This window comes from Dermacentor silvarum, chromosome 5 (assembly GCF_013339745.2).
Source record: "Dermacentor silvarum isolate Dsil-2018 chromosome 5, BIME_Dsil_1.4, whole genome shotgun sequence".
Classification (NCBI taxonomy): Eukaryota; Metazoa; Arthropoda; class Arachnida; order Ixodida; family Ixodidae; genus Dermacentor; species Dermacentor silvarum.
The window spans coordinates 129,553,046-129,561,066 of NC_051158.1; the positions used below are offsets into that span (position 1 = coordinate 129,553,046).

An 8,021-nucleotide genomic window follows, 5' to 3' on the forward strand; every position below is an offset into this window, starting at 1 on the left:
TCGGTCACATATGTTACAGACATACAGACAGGCAGATTTTGCTGAGTCGAAGATTGCCTATGCATTCAAAGAGAGGAGCGTGTGCTATTTTTATTGCCACACGGCGCGGCTAAGCGGCAGAAGCGGAGCGACGTTCCACCTGCGCCTGTCTCGCGCACGTCTAGAGGTTACATGCGCCATGTATCTCAAGATGCACGCTTTCTTACAGATATATATATATATATATATATATATATATATATTGAACGAGAAGAAAGGGAACTGATCGAGGGGCCCGATTTTTATTAATCATATCATAAGAAGCCAACAAACATTGACACCAAGAACAACATAGGGGAAATTACCTGCACACACTAATTGAATTAAAGAAATGATAAATTATTGGAAATGAAAACGGATGAAAAAACAACTGTCCGCAGGTGGGGAACGAACCTACGTCTTCGCATTACCCGTGCGATGCTCTCACCATTGAGCTACCGCGGAACCGTTTCCCATCCGCTTTCCGTGGTATTTATGGTTTACAACGAACTACCTCTGGGAGTGTTAACCAGCGCCACCACTCGCAAACCTAGGGGCGGATGTGAAACATCTTTGCTGCCGCAGGCGTCACGAGCTCGTGATCTTTTTGGGTGATGGCAACTGGTCAATAAACCCACATATGCTCCCTGAAGGCATCAATGTTGACGGCTTAGTGCCCTCGTTATGTAATGAACGAGAAGAAAGGGAACTGATCGAGGGGCCCGATTTTTATTGATCATATCATAAGAAGCCAACAAACATTGACACCAAGAACAACATAGGGGAAATTACCTGCACACACTAATTGAATTAAAGAAATGATAAATTATTGGAAACGAAAACGGATAAAAAAACAACTGTCCGCAGGTGGGGAACGAACCCACGTTAAAAGAACTAGAATTAAAGAATTAAAGAACTGGGACGACGTGCTACCCTTCATCACTTACGCATATAACACGGCGAAACACGGAACCACGAACTATAGCCCATTTTATCTCCTGTCTGCAAGGTTACCGCGAAGCCCTCTGGACACTTTCTTACCCTTCGTTCCGCACAATGACGATTCTGTATCGAAGACATTGTGTCTCGCCGAAGAAGCCCGTCGAATAGCTCGTCTTCGTACTCTGGCCTCGCAAAGCCTTTGAAAGAGCGATACGACGACCGTCACCTACAAGTATCGTTAGAAAAAGGTGACTTGGTCCTTCTTTGGACACCGCAACGCAAGCGTGGATTGTACCAAAAGCTCTTGTCACAATATTCAGGCCCATTTGAGTTGTGGACCGCCTGAGAAAACTCACTTACGTAATAGCTCGCCTCCTGTGCAATGGTCGGCGATCAAGCAGAACTCACTAACTCATATTGCTCGCCTGAAGCCTTTCTACCCTGCTGAAGCCTTTCTACCCCGCAAGCAGACTCGCCCCACGGGCTTCGTCTGCTTGCGGGGAAATGTAACGGATACGAAAGGCAAGAACAAAAAGAGAGAAGAGAAGACGAAGAGAACGAAGAGCTCGAGAGGTCGGACTGCGCTACGATCACGCTCCGATCATCGTCCATCTCCTTGTAAATAAAACCACTTCTTCACAACTCTTCGTAACAATATATGTGTGTGTGTGTGCATATACTTATTGCTTAGTACTTCTTCACGTATTATTTCCATGAGAAATACATGCAGCTCACTTAAGGGCACTGCACTTTTCATGGCATAAGTATGATGGTTAGCATGGGCGCCGACTGCCCCCCCCCCCCCCCGTTGTCGGCGCCTATGCTAACCATCATACTTGTACGAGCACCCTCCAGAGTTCTCCCGGACTGGCCGAGCCCCCCCCCCCTCGCCCCTAAAGTATCATTACCGGAGTTCTGTTACCCACATAATTTGTGGATTCTTTTGCGTTGCCTCTACCTTTTCACTTTTGTTGTGGCTGAAAGCTTACAGCATCATTGTTGGCGTGGGCGGACACAGGTTTTAATTTACATTTTCGCTTTATATAGGCAAACCCTGACAATAGGAGGACAAACGCATTAGAAGCACCTGCGGCGGCTACCTCATCCGTGTTTTCTCACTTTAACATTTAAAAAAATTTCCGCTCAAACACAATAATTTCAAAACACAACAAATTTCCATGCACACACACAATATACTGCCACCTGTAGGTAGTGGGTCGAGGGCAAGAGTGGGTCGAACCCAAGAGAAGAAAGAAGACCGCGCACCCCCTTCTCTGCTCGAGCCAGCCCCGATGGTCGCGTCTTCCGAGAGCCAGCTGCTCTACGGGTTATTAAACCTTCAAGTCTACTTCTAGAGGCTCGTAACAAACTGGTAGAGGTGCGGGGTAAGCGTCCTCACGGATGTTGCAGACCCCTCCAAGGATCCGCGCTACGAATCCAGTGCCTGTCGACACTCCCGTGCATCGGGCCAGCCGCAGGATCAGGGGACTGTCCGCAGAAGTCGTCGACGCTACGGTTCCCACCACATCGACCGGTATGACCAGCCCCTCCCTTCAAACCGCCCCAACCGGTACGGGAAGCACGATGTCGAACCGTTACACACTTGAGAGCCCACGGATCCCGAAGCCGTTTAATGGCAGAGTGTTCGAAGACGTCGAAGACTGGATGGTCGAATACGAGCGCGTGGCCTCCGTGAACGAATGGAACGACACGAAAAAACTCAGACACGTCTACTTCTACCTGGAGGATGGCACGCGTACGTGGTTTCAGAACCGCGACGGGCAACTGCCGTCGTGGCGCGAGTTTTGTCTTCAGCTCCTGGAGACCTACACCAGTTCTGATAACCACGAACGAGCGGAAAGAGCGATTCAGGCCCATGTCCAGTTGCCAAACGAAACTGTGACCACGTACGTCGAAGACATGACGCGCCTCTTCCGACGAGCGGATCCAAAAATGACGGAGGAGAAGAAGTTACGTCATCTGATGGGCGGGGTCAAGGAGCAACTCTTCGCTGGCCTCATACGGAGCCCTCCGAAGACGGTCGCGGAGTTCTTGTCCGAGACCGTAACAATGGAAAAGATGCTTCTGCATCGCTCGAACTTGTATGAGCGGCAAGCGAACAGCATGTCTGCTGCTGACATTTTCACGGCCATAGCAAGCAACGGCGACTCACTGCGAGAACTCATCCGCTCTGTAGTGCGTGAAGAGTTGCAAAAGGCCGCTGTAACAACGCAACCCACGGTAAGCTCCATAGCGAGCATTATCAAGGACGAACTGCGCCAGGCGCTTCGTGATACCTTGCCTCCTGCTAACGCTGCGGCAGTACCTCCTGAATACCCCCGTGCGACCTACGCGGAAGCTCTGAAGCGCCCTGCTTCCTCTCCGCCGCTATTCGTTCGTGCTCCCCCTACGGTGTCAGTTCAGTCGGTGCAGCCGATACCGTACTACGACGCTGGGTACACGCCGCCGCCCGTTGTTCATGCCGCTCCATTTGCCCATCGTACGGAGCAAGCGGTTCACTACGTCGACGATAGACGCCCGCCCCCTCGGAAGTCGGATGTTTGGCGCACACCCGATTATCGGCCTCCGTGCTTCCACTGCGGTGAAGCTGACCACTTGTACCGCCAGTGCCCATACCGGCGCCTTGGGATTCGCGGCTTTTCCGCATACTCGCCGCCGCCCCGATACGGCCAACAACCCCGGGACATTCAGAAATACCTGTCCCAGCAGCGCTTGCCACCCCCTGCCAGGCGGCAGTCGCGTTCGCCGTCTCCGAGACGATTTTGACCTCCGCCCCAGCGGTATTCTCCCGAGCGGTCGACCAGTCCCCGCCGGGAAAACTAACTGAAGCGATCTTTGGGGGCGAGGTCGCTGACGGTCGAAGCGCTGAAGACCTCCGACGGACGCAGTTACGGAAAGATACCGACCCGACACCACCAGCAACTGAACGGGACGACCGGCTTTCGCTCGATATACCAGTTACTGTTGACGGTTATGCCGTTAGTGCTTTAGTGGACACCGGCGCAGACTATACGATACTAAGCGGCAAAATAGCAACGCAGCTGCAGAAAGTGATCACGCCCTGGCATAACTCGCAGATTCGGACGGCTGGCGGCCACATCGTTACTCCGCTGGGCGCCTGCACGATTAGAGATGAGATTCAAGGATCTACATTCGTAGCGAGCTGCCTTGTCTTACGCGAATGCTCCCGCGACGTTATCCTTGGGGTTGACTTCCTGCAGGAGTACGGCGCGATTATCAATCTGCAAGAGCGTCGTATCACTTTCTCTGCCGAACGAGCAATCGACGTGCAAGACGGCCGACTGCGCGACGACGTAATTCGTGTTTCTGCTGACAGTGTAACGCTTCCTCCACGTGCCAGTGTCCTCGTCGACGTCACATGCTGTGGCTTACGCGATGGCGAAGCGGTGGCCGAAAGTAACTTGAAACACCTACTGAAACAAGGTGTTTGTGTGGCTCGCAGTGTTATACAGATTCGTGCTGGTCATTCGCAATTGCTTGTTACCAACTTTAGCTACGAGCACCGACACCTGTTCCGCGGCACTTCGTTAGCGTTTGCAGACGCAATAACAGACGTTAACAACTGTTTCACGTCAGAAGTAGTAGAGACAGCAGACACGTCTCTGGGCCATCTTCACATCAATTCTGAACTGTCCACCGATAGCCAGACAGCACTGCGCAAGCTCTTGCTTGAATTAAGGACCTGCTTCGCACATTCTTCCAAGGTACGCCAGACTTCCATCACTAAACACAGGATCATCACGTACGAAGACGCACGCCCGATACACCAGCAGCCTTACCGCGTGTCGGCAAGAGAACGCCAAGCCATACGTACGCAAGTCCAGGAGATGCTTGACGATGGCGTCATCGAACCTTCCAACAGCCCGTGGTCATCTCTGGTCGTTCTTGTCAAAAAGAAAGACGGAACGCTACGCTTCTGTGTCGACTACCGCAAGCTCAACAACGTGACTAAAAAGGACGTGTACCCGCTACCGCGTATCGACGACTCGTTAGATCGACTACGGCGCGCCCAGTACTTTTCTTGTCTCGACTTAAAAAGCGGGTACTGGCAAACCGAGGTAGACAAACGCGACCGCGAGAAAACAGCCTTTGTGACTCCAGATGGGCTCTATGAATTTCGAGTGCTTCCTTTTGGCTTGTGTTCAGCCACGGCTACTTTCCAGCGAATGATGGACACTGTCCTTACTCGACTGAAGTGGCAGGCCTGTCTTGTGTACCTGGATGATGTGGTCATCTTCTCTGAAACGTTCGAGCAGCATCTTCACCGCCTACGGAATGTGCTAGAAGCCATCCGATCGGCAGACCTCACACTTAAGCCCGAAAAGTGCCACTTTGGTTACGAAGAACTCAAGCTCCTCGGTCATGTAGTAAGCGCCAAAGATGTACGACCCGATCCAGACAAGCTTGCCGCTGTGGCCGCGTTTCCAGCTCCTGCTAATAAGAAGGCCATCCGGGGCTTCCTGGGTTTGTGCGCCTACTATCGCCGGTTTATTAAAGGCTTTTCGAAGATAGCGGAACCCCTGACACGCCTTACAAGAGACGATACGCCATTTGTGTGGCATAATGAGCAACAGGCGGCTTTTGCTGAATTACGACAGCGCCTTCAGTCAGCACCCGTTCTTGCACATTTTGACGATGATGCTGATACTGAGGTGCCTACCGACGCCAGTGGCATTGGCCTTGGCGCAGTGCTCGTCCAGCTTCAAGATGGAGTGGAAAGATGCCAGCCGCTCCCTGTACCGTGCCGAGGCGAATTATTCGACTAGGGAGAAGGAGGGCCTCGCGGTCGTGTGGGCGATCAAGTTTCGCCCCTATCTCTATGGTCGTCCCTTCAAAGTAGTGACGGACCACCATGCCCTCTGTTGGTTGGCAAGCATGCGCGACCCTTCAGGACGACTGGCACGGTGGAGCTTGCGGCTACAGGAATTTGACATCACCATCGTTTATAAGTCTGGTCGTAAGCATGAAGACGCTGACACGCTGTCCCGCGCACCCATTCATTGATCCTGCCAGTCAGGAAACAGAGGATGATGACGGCTTCCTGGGCGCCATTAGTTCGTCGGACTTGAGCAGACGGCAGCGTGACGACGCTGAGATTCGACCGATCATCGATCATTTAGAGGGTCGCGACACAACCATACCACGCCGTCTGTCCCACTCGCTGACGTCCTTCTGTCTGCGAGATAACGTGCTGTATAAGAAGAATGCTCGTTCGACCAGCCGTGCTTACCTCCTGGTGGTTCCAAGGGACATGAGCTACGACGTCCTCTTCGCTTGCCATGACGAACCGACATCTGGTAATTTAGGCTTTTCACGAACACTCGCTAGAGTAAGCGAAATGTACTATTGGCCCAGGCTTTCGGCAAGCGTCAAACAGTACGTTAAAGGCTGTCGTGAATGCCAGCGCCGCAAGACACCATCCGTTAAACCGGCTGGCTTACCTCAGCCAATTGAAGCACCTCGCACGCCTTTCGACCAAGTCGGCATGGACATTCTCGGACCGTTTCCTCTTTCTGCCGACGGCAACAAATGGGTCGTCGTCGCGACTGATTATTTAACACGCTATGCTGAGACGCAGGCGATCCCACGAGCCACGGCCTCAGAGGTAGCGCACTTCTTCATGCGCCACATCGTCTTGCGTCACGGTGCTCCCTCCACTGTAATAACTGACAGAGGGACAGCATTCACAGCGCAGCTTATGGACGAGGTTTTTGAATTGAGCAACACCAGGCATCGCAAGACGACCGCGTACCATCCGCAGACCAACGGACTTACCGAGCGACTGAATAAGACGGTCACAGACATGCTCGCAATGTACATCGACGTTCAACACAAAACATGGGATCGGATCTTGCCTTACGTGACCTTCGCGTATAACACCGCCGTGCAAGAGACGACGCGCTTCACGCCCTTTCGCCTTCTCTACGGTCGCGAAGTCCAGACGATGCTGGACGCTATGCTGCCGTGTCAAGACGCTCACCTATTGACAACTGACGCCGAGGAATTTGCAGAGCGTGCTGAGGAAGCCCGGCAGCTCGCGCGGCTGCATATCGGCCAGCAGCAGCCGGCAGACGCACGACGCTACAACAGCCGCCACAGTGACGTGTCCTACAACCCCGGGGACCAAGTTTGGGTGTGGACCCCCGTTCGCCGTCGTGGTCTCTGTGAAAAACTGCTGAGCCGGTATTTCGGTCCGTATAAAGTGCTCCGCCGCATCAGTGACGTAAACTACGAAGTTGTTCCGGACACATCATCGCAGACACGGAGTAGGACACAAAGACAACCGAGCTCAGACATAGTTCGTGTTGTGCGCATGAAGGCGTACATTGCGTGTCCGTAACTTTTTTTGTTTTCGTTTTTTTGTTCTCTCATTCCCTTCTTTGTTTCTACTTTTCATTTATCTTTGGGAGATTGCTTCTTCGTTCATTGACTGTGCTGGCGTGACGGCTACTTTTTTTTGCGTATTTTCGCTTTGCCTGCCTTCTTCTTCGTTGTCTTCTACGCCTATTTTTTTTTAGCATCGAGGCGATGCTTTTGTTCGGAAGGGGGGATATTGCCACCTGTAGGTAGTGGGTCGAGGGCAAGAGTGGGTCGAGCCCAAGAGAAGAAAGAAGACCGCGCGCCTCCTTCTCTGCTCGAGCCAGCCCCGACGGTCGCGTCGAGAGCCAGCTGCTCTACGGGTTATTAAACCTTCAAGTCTACTTCTAGAGGCTCGTGACAATATGCAAATGTATACACAGAACAAAGATTATATTTTTAAAGAGAAGGAAGTAGCCAACTAAATGGATACCTAATGCCTACAGAATGAATATGTTGTTGTATGTTCACCTTAGTTCAAAACATCAAATTAATTTTCGTGCTTTTTTGACCCTGAAAAAAAAAACCTGCAGACTGTAGTGACCCCTTCGGCAGAGTCTTCTATGAACGCCGTGTGAGAAGCGCGTGAGTGATGTGTGTCTCAATATTGATTCCCTTTCCAGTATGCAATGCTAACGAGGGGCGACAAAAAAGAAAAAAAA

General features: G+C 52.0%; 1 non-coding gene across 1 annotated transcript; it reads right to left on the minus strand.

Annotated features, from left to right (window-relative positions):
- Positions 1-411: 411 nt before the first annotated feature.
- Trnat-ggu (transfer RNA threonine (anticodon GGU)) lies at positions 412-483 on the minus strand. The gene has a single exon. It is a non-coding gene; the product is annotated as a tRNA-Thr (tRNA).
- Positions 484-8,021: the final 7,538 nt, after the last annotated feature.